The sequence below is a fragment of the Gallinula chloropus genome, assembly GCF_964237585.1.
Source record: "Gallinula chloropus genome assembly, chromosome: 1".
Lineage (NCBI taxonomy): Eukaryota > Metazoa > Chordata > Aves > Gruiformes > Rallidae > Gallinula > Gallinula chloropus.
Window position 1 is genome coordinate 73780177 of NC_140085.1, and position 16819 is coordinate 73796995.

The 16819-nt window shown below is 43.2% G+C and overlaps 1 protein-coding gene across 1 annotated transcript in view; it reads left to right on the forward strand.

Moving 5' to 3' along the window:
- Positions 1 to 1147: 1147 nt before the first annotated feature.
- Positions 1148 to 16819, forward strand: part of PACSIN2 (protein kinase C and casein kinase substrate in neurons 2) — a 64265-nt gene continuing 48593 nt past the window's right edge. The window contains exon 1 of the mRNA XM_084266292.1: positions 1148 to 1246. The gene's annotated coding sequence lies outside the window, so the exon portion shown is untranslated. The remainder of the gene's footprint in view (positions 1247 to 16819) is intronic.

Genomic DNA, 16819 nt, shown 5'->3' on the forward strand with positions numbered 1-16819 from the left:
GAAATAAGGTTACCGCGGTGGCTGCTGCTGGGGACTTGACATAATCGTCTGTCTAAAGTAAATAAGCCTAAAAGATAGGCAAGGGCGGGAGTAACAGTTCTGCCTGCGATACCGCTCAGGTACCGCGCACGTCCCCGCACGGAGGTTGCACCACATCAGCGTCGCTGTTGTAAAGGTGGCCCCGTCCTTGAGCTACCCGCTCCTGAAAGGCGGCTGACAGACGAGCCCGCGAAGTCCCGCGCTGTCTCCTCCGGCAAAAGGCGGCTTCAGCTGACAGACAGGGGCCAGAAGCGCAATAAATGCAGCACCGGCGTTGCCGCATTGTGCTGTTAGAGGGCACTGCGCTGCGCGGCGGGATCAGAAGGGGAGTTAAAGCCTTCGCCACTGCCGGGCGTTGAAAAGACCCCGTCGCTTTGCAGGATCTACCGGCTCGGACAAACTCCGCTCCGGGAAGCGAAAGCTTCTGCTCCTTCACGGCTGCCTCCCCCCCTCTCCCCCCCCCCCCCCCCCCCAGTGGAAACGGGACATAAGCGTTTATTCACGCCGCAGCTTGCCGGTGTTGCACAGCGTTACCGCCAGCGATTTCCGACCACGTAGATACCTATCTACACCTATATGCACAGCGGCTGCCCTCTCGGCCAGCCCGTCGGGGCGGGCAGGCTGCCCGGCTGGGGCGGGGTGGCCGCGGCTGGCACCACCGAACGTACCCCCGCCGCCCTCTCATGAAGCGCACACAGCTCCTCGCACGCCTATCGCCCCCTGAGCCGGGGGCTCGGCCCGCGGGACCAGCGGGGGGACGGGCCTCGAGCCACCCGGGGGCGGGATAGGTGCTAACGGCCCCCTGCAACCGTTAGGGAGCTCCCGCCGGCCGCGGAGACGCGCGCGCCCCCGCCCAACTCTCGCCCCCGCTGGTACCGTCCACCCAGTACCTTTGCCCCCTCCAGCCATCAACTAGGAAGCGGCGTTAACTGGCAGGCGGGAAGAGCCAATGGGCAGCGGCGAGGCGGGAGTATACCCTTCGCTCTTACCCAATCGAGAGGTGCCTGGGCGTTCGCCAATTGGAGGGGCGGGGGAGGAGGCGGGCGTAGCCGGGCGCGGGGGGTGGCGGCGGCAGTAGTCAGTGCGGCGGGGAGCGGGGTGCAGCGCTGCGGTTTCTCTCTCGGTCCTCCGCGCTCTCTCGCCGTCTCATTAGCCCTTCACACTCCTTCGCCGGCGGGCACAGGGGGCGGCCAGTTCCCGGCTTCAGGTGAGGGCGGCGCCTTGGGCCCTAGCCTCAGGGAGAGGCTTGAGGCGGAGGCCGGGCTTTAGACGCCCGTCGGAGCCTTTGCGGGGTGGCGGGCGGCGGGGGTCCCGCTGGCGGGCGCGGGGAGGGGGGCTTGGTTCTGCCGTCGCGCCTCGCCTCAGCACGGCTGGTGCCCCGCGGCGTGGTCAGGCTTCTCGGGGTGGGGCGGGCGGTGTGCTGTGAAGGCCCCGTTGGGTGCCGGTGGGGCTCTGCGCCCCTGCGGCGCGGCGGTGGTGCGGGGCGGGGAGGAGCGGAGCGGGGACCGGGACGGGAGTGATAGTGCCGAGGCGTCACGGCGAGGCGGAGGGGCAGCGCGCGCCTTGGGGAGGGGGCCAGGGGTGCTTGGGGAAAGGGGGGGTGGGGGGGGGCAGGTCGCAGGCCCGCGAGCCCCGCGGCGGTGCCGGGGCTTCCTCTCGGGCGGGCGCGGGGAAGGTGAAGCTCTCCTTGCAGGGCGCCTGGCGGGGAAGGGCAGGGCTGGGGCTCGCCGGGGATGACGCCACGGGCTTGTGGGGAGGCTCGGTTCCTGTCGGAGGGAAGAGCTCGCTGCTCGGGGAAGTTTAGCGACCCGCTCGGCGGCGACGGCTTTGGTTTTGGGAGGGGAGGAAAAGAGGGCCGAGGAGGGACACCGATGGGTAGCTGGGGTTTCTTTTTATTTCCCTCACGGGTGTGAAATCCCGGCGTCCTGGATGCTGGCAGGTAGCGATGCCGACTCGGTGGGAGGAGGTGTTTCTGCGGGGGAGAGCGAGGTTTTTAAGCGGCTCACGGCCTCCTGAGCGCCGGTAACGACCCAGCCAAGTCAGGCTTCTCGGTCTGCCCATTGCCGCCTTCTCTCTTGGCTTTCCCTTTTTTGGCTTGCGGAAAGAATCACCCCATCTCCCGAAGTCTAACGTACGCGTGAGAGACAGAAGCCTCTTTATGTGTATCGAGGCTACCTGGTTAGAGAGCGACTGGGTGTCCACAGCGCCTGCCTGGCTTGCTGTATCCATCTTTCCCAGCTGCTTGGCCGGCTCTGGTTGTAATGACTCAGAAGCTGATAGACTCAAGTCTTCTGAGGGAGGCTTCGTCCTTTTCCCCCAGCTGTAAGGGAAGCCAGAAGGGTGTGAGTGACGTACGCTGTCCTTTGTAAAGTGAATATTTGGACACGGAATGCAATCTTGCAGTTTTACGTCTTCAGCTTTCTCTGTAGCTGTTCTTGTTTAAGACCGTAGTTTAGTTAGGATGATTTAAAATGACTATGGCACTGCTCATATTTCCTGTACCTGTTTTAGCAAGTTTGATAATTTGTACATGACCTAGACTGGGGTAAAAAAATGAGCTTCACAATGAATTAGACACTTTTGTTTTCTTCTGTTGCACTCCATGACCTCAAAACAGACTGCTTGAACGGGTTACCGTAAGACTGTTTTCTCTTGCTGCAGGGGGGATTTTTTTCCTCCCTCCTAATTTGGATTTAATTCCAGAGTTTGTTCAGCCTTTTGCTAAAGATAGAACCCTTTAACTACTTTGAAAAGGTAAAAACACTTAGCAGCATTACTGTAGTAGTCATAGTGGACTACATTATGTAAGCAACTGACTTTTTCCATTCTGGTGTAACAAAAAGATCATTCTTGTACAGCTTTGATGAGACCAATATAAAAACATTGCTTCATTGCTCCTTTTTTTTTTTGGGGGGGGGGGGGGGGGGGAGAGAAGGGAAGACTTGTATTTCTGCCTAAAGGAAAGAAGTAAGTAAAACAGCTTGCCAGCTGTATTTCAGATGGGCAAAACTGCTTAATTGTGTTTGTAACTGTTGATGTTATTAGCACCAAGGGCTGATGTGCTTGCTGTTTCAGACCTGTACCTGCCTGAAATTATATTTTGTCAAAGTTGCTATGTGCCTTCAAAGATAGTAGATTATGTTCTGCCAATTATGACTGAATCAGCTTGAATAGTAGTGTGTGTGTTAGCGCACAGGGCATGTCTAATTAGCACAACGCAGCATCGTTTTAGAGATCTCTGATCGTACTCTACCCCAGCTAAGGTATGGCAAGCAGGAAGGAGTGCAGATGCTGCTCTGTCCTCAGTAGCATTAACCTTGGCATGGCTGTTCAGTGTTCAAGTACTCCAAACTCCCCTCCGTGCATAGTTTACAGTTCTAGAGTCAGTTTTTCTGGCTCAGGATCTGTGTGCTGTGCAGTGCCATACTCGAATAAACATTAAAAACTGCCCTGGGGGTTAAACTGCATACCACACATCCAAGCAACAGTATCAGCGTTAAAGGGAAGATACAGAGCACAGTTGTAGTTAGTGATGAAATAGTTGGTTGCTAGGCAAAGCTCTTTTTGAGTTACTATCTTTTTTTACTGTATGTTTTTACTCTCATTTTGAAGAGGGTGTGCTGCAAATAGATGCAGTAGTTAATATCAAGCTGACAAATTAGATGGCATTTATGATTGCTGGGCTGTGCTGTTAGCTGTATGTGTCTTTGTCTGGCCTTAGGTGTTCCTAAACTTCTTCTTTTAAACTGTTTATGAGAGAGTCTCTATATTCCACAAGTCCTTTCTGTAACAAAACCAATTTTAGCTTGTAGCATATATTTAATTGTGTTTTTAATACTTTTTTATTCCTTTAGTGTTTGGAATACTACTATAGTAACATGACTTTCTTACTCCACAGTGGTATTTTGAGGAACGTTTTGATCTATGCTTATTTGTAATTAATATTTTCAGAAAATACCTAGAGTATAAATTTTTCTAATTGGTAGATGTCTGCTTTTTTTTTTGTAGTGTCAGGACATATGAATGTTGGTCTGAAAATCAACATTGTCAACCTGTTATTTGTACCATGTGATATATTTTGGCGATTTGCATCAAGCATGAGAAATTTTATTCTCATGGTCTGTTTATATGGTACCCTTCCCTTCTCTAGAGCCAAGTGATCTATGTGCTTTAAGATGTCCTTATGTCAGTTCTGTGCTTCCTTGCTTGTGGCTGAAATGAGCCTAAAGGTTACAGTGACTTGAGTCAGTAGCCTGCAAGCGCAGGATAAGAGATTTCTGCACTTGTCACAGCGATGGCAAGGGATAAAATGTTTTGTGGTGGTGCTCCTTGTCAGGAATTCCCTGTGCTTGTACGAATCCATGGGAGTAATACGGGTTAGCTGAAAGGTAGCTTTCTGCTTCTGGGACAGTCCATGGTTTTCTTGATGTGGGAGTAGCAGGTTGTAGAAAATGTTGCATCCTCTCATGCAGTAAAGCCAGGAGACTGACTGGTAGATGCAGATGGAAGTGTTGGGTTTGTGGGGTTTTGTTTTTCTTGTTTTAGTGGATCTGTTTAAACATGCTCACAAATTAATACATTGGAGTATTGTTCTGTTCGTTCTTGGGATCTCTGCTTTTTAAAAGAAATTGTAAGATTTAATGACTTGTTGCCTGAGACCTGGAATGAAGTCTCTAGTTCTTGAATTGAAGATTAGTCTGAGAGATGAACAACTTTTTTGTAACATAGGATTTAACTTAAGTTCTGCCTTAATCCATAAAGCTTCAAGAAGTGGCATTGTTCCTTTCAACTAAATCTAGTTGCGGGTTTTTGGCTTGACTTAATGTAGCAACGAATTGTTCTCAGGACATGAAAAGGAAGAAAGCAGGAAATAGCAGTGATGTAACTGTACCGACATAAACCAAGCTGAGTGTGTGGTTGAATAGAATGGTGCACTTATTCTGAATGTTACCTGGCCAGTTGGCTCACTGGGCTTGGGAAGAATAACCTGAAGTCAATAGTAAAAAGGCTGTTGTATCCAGGGATGGTTCCCTGTATACAGTTATAGTTGAATCTGTCACAAGACTTGAATGTCATTCGTTTACGTGTTGTCCTGCAAGGTTCCTTGCCTGGGGCCAGGGAACTGTCAAAATTTCTCTAATGGTGTTGATCTGGAATCCACCTTGATGTGTGCTTCTTGGAGTGTGAGTGATTCCGCTCGAGGCGCTGTGAACTGGTGTGCATTGGTAGAGTCCTGTGAATCTTGGTGGACAGGATGTGTCAATATTTGAGAAGGCACCCAGCCCTAATTAGTAAATAGGGATAGAGCTAGCATGGTTATTGTAACGCTGCACAGTAATGAGCTCTGAAGCAAAAAGAAAATGTCTCTAAGGCTCTAAGTGATGTGGTTTGGTTCAACTTTTAGAATATGCAAATATTTAAAAACTGTTTTGGCTTACACAACATGTTGTGTAAATATTTTGACAGCGTTGGAAACCTGCATCTTGCAGTTTGGGTTTTTTTGGGCTGATGCATGTTATTAACCCTTTTTGCTTGTGTTGGACTATGCTAAAGTTAAGGATTAATTGTAAGGCATTTACAGACTGGAAACTTTTAAACAAGCTGCTTTACCTTTTGTCATACACTCCAAACCAGTGAAGGACAAAATAGATTATGATATAATGGCAAAAATAACAAGATTAAGAGCAGTCTGTCAAATCTTATTATTAAATATGTTTCAAACAGTTTTGAAGCCCAAAGGCCTGGATTTTATGTAATCTGCTGACATAAATTTAGAGATGGGACACAGTAGCCGCCCTGAGAATAGGTGCCACGCAGGTTTTAAGTGACAGTGGGCTCAGAGGAGGTCACAAGTATGTGTGTTAAATATCTTCTGCCTGTTGCGATTTATGTATCACGGAATCGTGATATACTTGTAAACTCTTAGCTTTTGACTATAAAGCAGCGGGTTGTTTACTAAAACTGAATGACTGTGGTGCTACTGTAATCTTCATTGTGAAGTATCTTTCTGCAGAAGTGTGATATTCTTTCTGTCTTGCTAATATTATTGTGTCTCTAGCACAAACAGGACTCATAAATCTGATTTTTATCACATACCAACTGGTGTTTGTAACAACAAAAGGTATGTATTGACTGAGCTCTGAAAGGACTAGCAGAGTTCTTGTACGTGGCCTGTCATGCTCTGCTGTCTGAGCATAGCCAAGGGTTCTGTGTTCCAAAACCAACTTACATAGAACTTCTTACTTAGCACAGTAGTGGTAGGAGAATATTGAAATAAGAATTTTATTTGAAAGCAATACCAAATTGTGCAGGAGTGTCGATCTGCTGGAATGCTTCACAGGGGGTTTGGGGCAGGCTGGGCCAGTGGGCCAAGGCAAATTGTATGAGGTTCAACAAGGCTCAGTGCTGGGTCCTTCACTTGGGTCACAACAACCTCAAGCGGTGCTACAGGCTGGGAGAAGAGTGGGTGGAAAGCTGTCAGGAAGAAAAAGACCTGGAGGTGTTGGTCAACAGCTGGCTGAATGTGAGCTGGCAGTGTACCCTGGGTTGTGTCAGAAATGGTGTGGCCAGCAGGTCCAGGGAAGTGATTGTCCTACTGTACTTGGCACTGGTAAGGCTGCACCATGAGTCCTGTGTTCAGTTTTGGGCCCCTCACTACAAAAAAGACATTGAAGTGCTGAAGTGTCCAGAGAAGAGCAATGGAGCTGGTGAAGGGTCTAGAGCACAAGTCTTACGAGGACTGGGGTTGTTTAGGCTGGAGAAAAGGAGGCTGAGGGGAGGCCTTACTGCTCTTACCTGAAAGGAGGTTGTAGCCAGGTGGGCGTTTAGATGAGGTTAGGGTGCCAGGGGACGTTTAGACTGGATGTTAGGAAAAAACATTTACCAAAATGATTGTCAGTGATTGGAACAGGCTGCCCGGGGAAGTGGTTGAGTCACCATCCCTGGAGGTACTTGAAAGACGTGTGGATGTGGTGCTTGGGGACATGGTTTAGCGGTGGACTTGGCAGCACTAGGTTAATGGTTGTATTTTATCATCTTAAAGGTCTCTTCTAACCAAAATGATTCTGTGAATTGGAACTACAAATATGCAGCATCAACTTTTAGGCACACTTCTACAGCCCTTGAATAATGCTTTTTTAAAGCTTTTTCCCCCAAACTCTTCAGATTCTCTCTTTTCCTTAATAGTTACAAATAAAAGCTTAAAAGCTTGCTTTTTTTTTTTGTTATTTATGTGAAATAATCTAACCAATCTAAGTAATGTAATATCTAGTGAACATAGAATTATGCCTCACTTGTAGGAACCACTTGGCTCCTGAACTGCTTGGTTAAGCTCTGGGGTGAATTTAACTGAATGGAGTTATTCCCAAGTTCTTTCTGGGTTGTGGTGATGATTCCATTCCAAAATGTGAGTGCTGTTTCGTGTGTGAGAACTGAAACTGGATAACCATTTCCTTTAAGCAACTTTTCTTTAATTTTCCTGTGTTAGGAGAGAACTTTGTGAGGAATGCTGTCAGTCTTGTGTTGCTCAAATGCAGTGAGAAATAAATCGAGTAATTAGCTACTCCTCTTTTAGAAACTCTTATGCCCCAAGCTGAGATAATTGCCATCTCACTGATTAATTGTATTGGTCCAGTATTATGGCAGCCACTAGTGTTTCTATTGGTTGACACCATGTTAAATGTATTTTATTGCTGTTCTGTTCTGTGTTAGCTGGGTGGTTGTTTTTTGGGGTTTGTTTGCGGTTTTTTTGGCCCAGGGAGCTTTTAGGGCTGTGGGCTGCTCTTACTTTGAGTTGAGGTTTTGGTCTCTTTTGGAAGCTGGTTCAATTGAAAGTATGAACAACCAGCATATACAGATAAAGTATCATCAGCCAATAACTTGTGATTCATAGTGCAACTTCCCAAAGCAATCTTTTGTGCTGTCTTAAGCAAACAGAGCCCTCATGGGAAGAGAAGTGAAACAAGTTGTTTATTGTTACTGTGTCATTGATGGCTTGTGGTGAGTAGTCCCTGGCTGGACACTGGGTGCCCACCAAAGTTGCTATATCACTCTCCTCAACTGGACAGAGAGAAGATGTAACGAAAGGCTCATGGGTCAAGACGCAGACAGGGAGAGATCATTCAGCATTTACTGTCACAGGCAAAACAGACACTTTAGGAAATGAAATTTAATGTATTGCCAGCCAAATAAGTGTTGGATATTGAGAAGTAAAACCAAATCCTAAAAATGTTTGCCCCACCCCTCCATTCTTCCCAAGCTTAACTTCACTCCTGATTTTTCTACCTCCTCTGCCCACAAGAGGCATGGGGAATGATGGTTGCAGTCAGTTCATCACATATTGTCCCTGCTGCTCCTTCTTCCTCACAGGGAGGAGTTCTTTCACTCTTCCCCTGCTCCAATGTAGGGTCCCCCCCAAGGGCAACAGTCCTCCATGAACTTCTCCAACGCAGGCCCTTCTATGGGCTGCAGTTCTTAATGAACTGCTCCAGTGTCAGTCCAGTTCTACAGGGACCTGACTGCTCCAGCATGGATCCCCAGCATGGGTCCTGCCAGCAAACCTGCTCCAGCCTGGGCTCTTCTCATGGCAACAGGTCCTGCCAGGAGCCTGCTACAGTGGGGGCTTCTCATGTGGTCACAGCCTCCTTCAGGTGCCTCCACTTGCTCTGGTCTGGGGTCCTCCATGGGCTGCAGGGGAGGCTGCTTGCCTTCTCCACAGGCTGCAGGGGAATTTCTGTCTTGGTGCCTGAAGCCTCTCCTCTCCCAACTTCATTGACCTTGGTGTCTGCAGAGTTGTTCCTCTCCCATCATCTCACTCCTCCTTTTGGTTGTTAAGGCTGCTATTAGGCTTTTTTCTCCCCCCTTCTTAAATACGTTATCACAGAGGTGCTACTATCATGGGCTTGGCCTTGGCCTGCGGCAGGTCCATCTTGGAGCCAGCTGATGTTGACTCTGTCAGATATGGTGGAAGATTCTAGCAGCTTCCCAGAGAGGCTACCCTGTAGCTCCCTCCTGCCAAACCTTGCCATGTAAACCCAATATGTGGCCTAGCAAATCTGATGGCAGTTGTATTACACCAGAAGTTAGGCCTTTTTGTTTAATACATGCCATGGATGGAGGTTTTTTAAAGGATGGATGTTCCTATTAGTCGCCCAGTTGGCTAATAAATCCTGCTTTCTGAAACAGGGTATTCTGATGTATAGTTAGATAAATATATCTTTCTAGCTGCCTGCCTCATAGCACTTTGTTTACATCCTACAATTAGTTGAGCCCATTCAGCTGAGTATTCCTGAGAATTTGAGAATTCTTCAAACTTGATGCTTGAAATACTAGGTCATCTTTATGAGATAGAAATTAAACTTTGTCTTGGTATAGCCCAATGTGAATTCCAGATCAGCATCTTTAGCTCCTGCTCATTTGAGCAAACAATTCAAGTGGGTTTATCAACATTGCGTTCTGTTACTTACTATTTCCTCAGGCTTTTTCTTAAATAGGCTGTGCAGTAGCTCAGTCATGGTTCCTGATCTTTTTTTGAAGTCAATGATAATAATGGCAAATAGTTTAGCAGTAGCTCAGTGCACACATCCTGCTTTGTAATATTTATTGACTGTATTTTGAGAGCTTAAAATAAATATTGTATCAGACTGAGCTTGTATAATTCTGTACCTAATCCAAATACCTTGGGGTAGCAAGGTGAATGCTGTCTTGAAACTTACGTCCTCAGCATAGTCATTACCACTCAGGATGGTGATAAAAAGAGCATGCTGTTAAGAAGTTGGTTGCATTGATTTTTCTTCTTACCTATGTATTAATAATTATCATCTTGTTATGCTCATGTGGAATCCTATTTGTTCCGTTCTAACTGGCTTGTCTTTCGTAAACTGCCGTGTTGCTTTTGAAATGCTTATGTGACATCAGTTTTTCTTATGGAATTTCCCCGTTATTAGAACTTAAAAGTTCATGACTTAAAGCCTTTCAAATGATATTTTAAGGTTCTCGAACAAAACCTAATTTGGCAATGCTTGTTTGGACTACTGAGCCCTCTTGTTTTCTAATCTGAAGGCTAATAATCGGATCACTCAGATAAAATTATTTGACAGCATTCATAGATCATCTGCCTCTCATTACATAAAAATGTTGATACCTTATGAATGATAGCATTGTTCTTAAGGTTGTTATAATAAGGACAATGGAGGAGTTAAAAATATATTTGAAGTCTATCACTGCAACTATTTCTCTGTTCCTTCTGCTGTCTTTCATTGTGGGTAGCTTTTGTTATGCTTGTTACCATGAACCCCCTTTTCCACTTCAGGTCTAACTATTCCTGTAGCTACTTCGTTTTCTTTTTCTAACCTGGTTTTAGGGACAGCTGTTAAAATCGTCTTGTCTGATTCTCATGTGATAGAATAATACAACTTTATTAGATTGCCAAATCTGAGTCTTCTCAGTTATCCTTCTCTTGACTCACAAGCCTTCTGTTACATCTTCGCTCCTGGGTCCAGTTGAGGAGTGGGAGTGATACAGCTGCTTTGGTGGACGTCTGGCCTCCAGCCAGGGTCACACCACCATGGTGGCATTCTCCTTCACTCTGCAGCTTGCTGCAGAGGAGTTGGTTGCCCTGTGTGGCTTAGTGTGCTTTAGTGGTCTTGAGTAGGCATTGGTTAGAGCCCATATGGTGCGTGAATTATTGGAGGATATTGTGGAATATATGTGGATTGGTAGCATTCTTTAAAGTTAATAATTCAAATGAGTAATGAGTGTTATTGCAGAAGTGTCACCGCTTAACCCTCTCTACCTACATTATAACCACTTACAGACTGTTCAGACATGTGACAGTACAGTTTGTGATGTCAAATGGGCTTGATTTAGGTTCCCAAATGCAAAAATCTAGGTGGTTTTGTGTGCATACCACCTGCACATAAACAATGAAAGTACCTTTTTGCTGTCTCACAGGGTCTCAGACTTTCTGAACAGTGTCTTTTGTGTGGTGTGTGTACTTGCTTATTCCTTTTGTTAGCATAACATAACTTGTTAAACTAGCTCAGAAGCTTGTTGCTACTTCTGCTTGCCGTGATAAGGCAAGTAACTTCAAAACCAGTGACTGTGTTGCTACTATTACAGCATAATCAAGTTCTTTCCCTGGTGCCTGGCAATTTGTTCTTGCTATCTGCTCTGTGTTGGCCCTGTTTATGTGGCTGTACTGTAACCAGTTAATTCCCTTGACCAGCAAAGAACTTCTCTTTTGGCTTAGTAATTTTTCAATGGATAAAGCTTAGCACTTGGCTTCCTGAGTAGAATTGATGGCATAGGGATAGGTTGGGAGGAGTGACTGTGGGCGTGGGAGAAGACCAGATCAATCTTTATCAGTGAAACAAATTCACGTCGTAATAAAGCAACCAAGCTGGGTACTGAGATGAGCAATGCAGTGATTAATTTCCACAAAGTTAACCTGTAAAGTGAATGTTGGATGTGAACAAGTCTTTATATAAGTGCTTTTATAATGCCATGTGTCCCAAAGATGGTTAGGATGTAATAAAGTCAGGAAAATGGAGTGTGTATAAATGCAGCAGTGTTGCTCATCCTCGCAGCTGAAGCTGTGCTGCACGAGGTGCTGAAATACAACTGAGTGAGATTTTACAGTGGCTGCCTGGAGACTCTACGCTTAAACTATTTATAGTGAAGGGAATTGAATATGCACTTATGCTTCTTGATTTTTATTTTTCTAACCAATTTTAAGTGCATGGCTGAATAGGTAATGTTTCAATTGATCTTGAATTTATACATTTAAAGTAAGCTCACTGTTTTTCCTTGAACTTTTGCTTAAAATATTTTAGTGTGAAAGAACTAGAAGACAGAATTTAAATACTTTTCAGAATTGAATAAGTTCAAAGATAAGCTTTTGCCTTTTGACTTCTAAAATATTTTAAAGGAACTTATATGTTTCTAATCTGTAACATATACTATGTAATGCAACGCTGTATTTATAAAAATGAGTGTTAAATAATTTTGACTCCTAGAAGATTATTTATATAAATCTGTTTTAACACTTTATTGCTAAAACAGGTTTTAAAGAACTAGCTTTGAATTCCAACTCAATATTTAATTTGCAAAATTGAGTCAAACTTGTGAAAATAATCAAAGGGGGGGAAGAGCTAGAATGGCCACCTTGATGGGTTTTTTGTTGCTTGTGTGGGTCTTTTCTTTCTACAAGCAAAAGTCTAGGTATACACAGAAACCATTCTAGTTCTCCTATTTCCTAGATTGGAAAAATCACTTCTCTACCTTTATTATGACCTGTTCTGCTTGGTGGGAGTTTTTGAGGTTTTTTATCTGGTTTTTTTGGATCCTCCTGTTACTTTTGTTTTGTGATACTGCCCCATCTGCTTTATTAGCTATTCTCAGCAAATAACAGTTCTACCTAGTATTTTTTTTGAGGAAGGTACACAGATTGGCTAGAAGAGAGTATCTTTCCAAGGAAGCAGGTTGAGCAGTTTTGCAGGCTACTTTGTGCTCTTCCTTGTTTAATTTTTCACTGCACTGGGAGAGGTGAAAGTTCATTCACTGGATGTCATGAATGTGTTGTCTGTTTATTGAGGTGGGACCAAATCTGTTATTTATGTTGCTAAAAACAAATCTGAGGAGATTTGAAACTATATGGATAGTCCTTTAAGGACTTGTAGGCGAACCTTAAAATTGGTTTGAGTTTAAGAAATCTTTTGTCCAAAGTAGCATATAAGCAGCTCCTTCTGCTTTTGCTTGTAGTATCCCTGTATCAGAGAATAATGTGTGAGTCTCGCTTCTATCTAATTACTGTATTTTTAGCACTTGGTTTAGATGAGACTATGACATAGTTTCTGGTGGAATATGAATCCTATGAGTTACATGGGTATCATGAGTAAAATCTGCACTGTGCAGCTTTAATCATTGTCAAGTAAGTAGCAGTTCAGTAATTGATAAATATAAATTCTTGATTTATTTTAGGATTATGCAAGATAGCTTCTTTGCTCTAGACTTTGATCGGCCTAATAAAATGTGAAATAGTGTAACTTTCTCTAGGGATCCAATTAGTTGGGGTTTTTTTACTAGTCCTGTAGAGAAACTGAACCTGTAATTGGAGATCTTTGGATCTTTCTGCCCCTTTTGCCCTCTTCCCTTTTCCTGCAAAACAGGCTAGATAGGAAGTAACTTTACTTCTACACATTAAGTATTGCAGAAACACCTTTCTTTGTGTAATTAAGGAGAAACGCTGCTAAATTTAGCGTGTAATGCTGACCAGTTTATCACTGAACAAAATTACTGGTTCTACAGTATTCTTCAGGGTTTCCTTGCTATGCAATGAGATCTCTTGGAAACACCATAAAAACTGCTAAAGAAAGAAATAGGCTTTGATGCCTACGTGTGCATCTAAGAGTACGTTCATTGCTCTTGTTGTTGTGTATTTTTGGCATTTGTGGGGTTTATTTCATGTTTCATACATATGGGTAAAACACTATTTTTTGAATGAATAATGCTGTACTAGTACATATTTCAGGACTATGAATTGTGAATGATGTTAACTAAACTGAAGGTTATAAAGTTTCTTTGAGACTATTAATATTCAGGGATGTCTAAAGTATTTAATTTGGCTGGAATACTCACTGAAATGTAATTTATTAGATAGGAAAAAATAGCATGAAAAGCTGTTGTACAAATTGGCTCTTAAAAACTGAAGATTTTATAAACATGCTTCTCAATGTGTTTTGAATTTGTCAAGGAAAACCATATCATGTGAATCTTTGAATTAAATTTGAGCTGCTTTCTCTAGTTATGCAGCTATGCTGGCCCATGAGACTCACTGGAATGTGCAAAGAGTGGCATATTGCACCTAGGCATTTACACCAGAATCAGCATGGGTGTTTAAATTTGGAGTGCTGTGAAAGATACCAATCTGGCTTTCGTATCTGCCCTAAACAAGGAAAGAATGCAAGTCATGTTTTTTGTGTGTTTCACCATCACCCAACTTCAAGTGCTTAACTGCTTTATGTGGCTATAAATACCAAAAGGGATGATGGAAATCTAACTACATAAGCTTAAAAAGACATTTTAAAATCTTGTTTCACAGGTGGCTAACTTTCTTTATTAATTTTTTTTTCTGTTTTAAGAAGAAAAAAATTCTTCATCTGGGTGAAAGACAAGTACAAGTAGGGATTTGGCATACATATATCAAACGCATAAAATGAAAATGGAACAGCTTTAAAGTTGTGTCTAGAGCTAGCCTTCAGAAACTTAAACATTGAAGCAAGCAAGAACTTACCTTCTTGAAAATCTATTTAATTTGCTATTTGATTATTTCTGATTTTGTCTGGAACTACAAACTTGATACAGAGTTACTGGTTATCTGTGTTGAAGTGAGTGAATTCAGATGGTAACTTGAAATCCTGAAAATGTTGAATAAATTCTTGGAATATTAATGTTGAAATACCCTAACTAGAAGGCTGCAAAAGATGAGTTTAGAGATTTTTCTGAATTTGCATAAGCTTTCAGCACTGGATTTGTAGTTGGATATCAACCTTGAGACAGAATTTTTACTTCCTATAGTACTAAATTCTGATTGTTTTGTCAGTGATATTAGTGTGCCTTTTTTCTTCCTTTCTACGTATCCTCCTTCTGTTACTTGGTGATGGCTTCCACTGACTCTTGCCTCTCCTAGACACTAGAAAATGAACAGTGGTGTTGCATTGGAGTCTCCATTTCTGGAGATATTCAAGACCCGTCTGGACGCCTATCTGAGTGATATGTCCTAGGGAGCTGCTTTGGCAGGGGGGTTGGACCCGATGATCTCTCGAGGTCCCTTCCAACCCCTACGATTCTGTGATTTTGATTTATGACTCTCAGCTGGAAGCATGTCAGGTTAGTAACACTAATTTTAATAATCATTTTTCCTGGGACTTAGTCAAAGCTGTGACTTGGCACTAAACCTGTTCAAATGGCCTTCTTTGCTGCACTATTTTTAAGTTGAAAAGGCTATCTTTAGAAACTTCCTTACTTGATAAATACTGTAGGGATATAGTTCATCATATGTTCTATATAAGCAACTAGGGAGAATTTAGAGCTCTTCTGGTTTCACATAACACTTCTGTTGCAAATCTAGATTACTCCAGTTAGTACCAGGCATTACTATTTGGAGCTTCAGAATGAAGACCAACAGAAGAGTTTTGCTACTTTTATGAAAAGCACTCAAAGCTGGATACTGTATTTTAACAAAATGTTGGCTAGGCTTAGACTGGTTTGGTGTCATTAGAGTTCTTCAGTTTACATAGAAATAAGAACAATCACGTAAACATTTCTGGAAGAATAGTTGCCTGTCTTGGAAGGAATTTTAGGTGCCAGTGGTAAAAATGCAAGAGACTGCAATATTTTTGGGTTTAGGGCTTTATCTTTTTGGGGCAATATAGTCTGGCATTGGTCATTACTGACATTTTTCACATTCTTGTGACTTGTGTTCCAAACTGTAGTAGCAGATTGCCTGTGCTCTCAGAGCAGCGTAAGCACAAGATCAGATTATTCAATGCTTAGTAATTGTCTGAACATAATAGGAGGTAAGCAAACGCTGGGTGGGAAGGGGGTTAGTAAAGATAACAAACCCCATGCCAATGGATATTACAATAAAACATATTAATATAATAAGAAACAGTTATACCAGTACATAAACAGCCCAGGACAAAGACTATTTCGTTGATTATATGTCTACCAAATGAGTGGGGTTTTTTTGAAACTATTAGCTATTTATGTATTTTCAATTTATGTTATGCAAAATGGACTATAATTGAAAGCCCGTATAATGAAATAAGTACAGATTATTTTTTCTGGTTTGCACCAGAAAAAAATATGATAGTGCTATGAACTCTTTCTTCAGGTATTCGAATTCGTAGTTAAAGGATTAGTTAATGGCTTTGGCTGCAAGATTCAACTGCATAGGCTTCCACTTTAGCATAAGAAAAAAAGAAAAATGGACTGCAGTTGTGTGTGCGTGTATAGGAGGTAAACAAGCAAATGAAATGTAACTGGATGTGAGAATGGTGCTCTTATGACTGTGATCTAGTTCTTTTGGAAGTTGAATGATTGAAGAGGTCTTGTGGATTGATGGATACTGGTTCTAAAGACACCATCACTAGAGCTTTTCAAGATATGACTGGACAGGGTGCTAGACAATCTCATCTAGGTTTCATTTCCCCACAGAGGATTGGACTAGGTCATCTTTGGAGGTCCCTTCCAGCCTGGGTTGTTCTGTGATTCTGTGATCACTGTAAAACAACTGATATTCCACTGAAACAGTTCTTACAGCATCTGATTATTGTAGCAAAGTGGGGCTATTAAACACTCTTTCAAGAACTATTTGACACACAGGGCAGTCCAGCCTCATCAATTCCAAGGACTTGATCTTGTTTTCATGATCCTTCTGACTGTCACTATAATCTTCATTTTTTGCCAATCTAAACTATTGCACTGACTTCCTGTAACATCTAGCATTAGAAATGTGACTCGATCTTTCTGTTGATTTTTCTGGGAGGCTGAAAGGGAAAGGATTTCTTTCCTGTTAAGAACAGTCTGGCAGACTGTCCTCTGTCAGAGTTAACTAGCTTATTGTTCTGTTTGACTTGAGCTAGCAGTGTTTTCCAGTGCTAAAGTGTTACCAGTCAGTGAAGGGATCAATAAACATTAGCTGCTTTTGTTTTCAGATTGGCATTTTGGGTTGGGATTATGGCAACAGGCTTTTTAAATTGTTACTGCAAATGCAAACTAA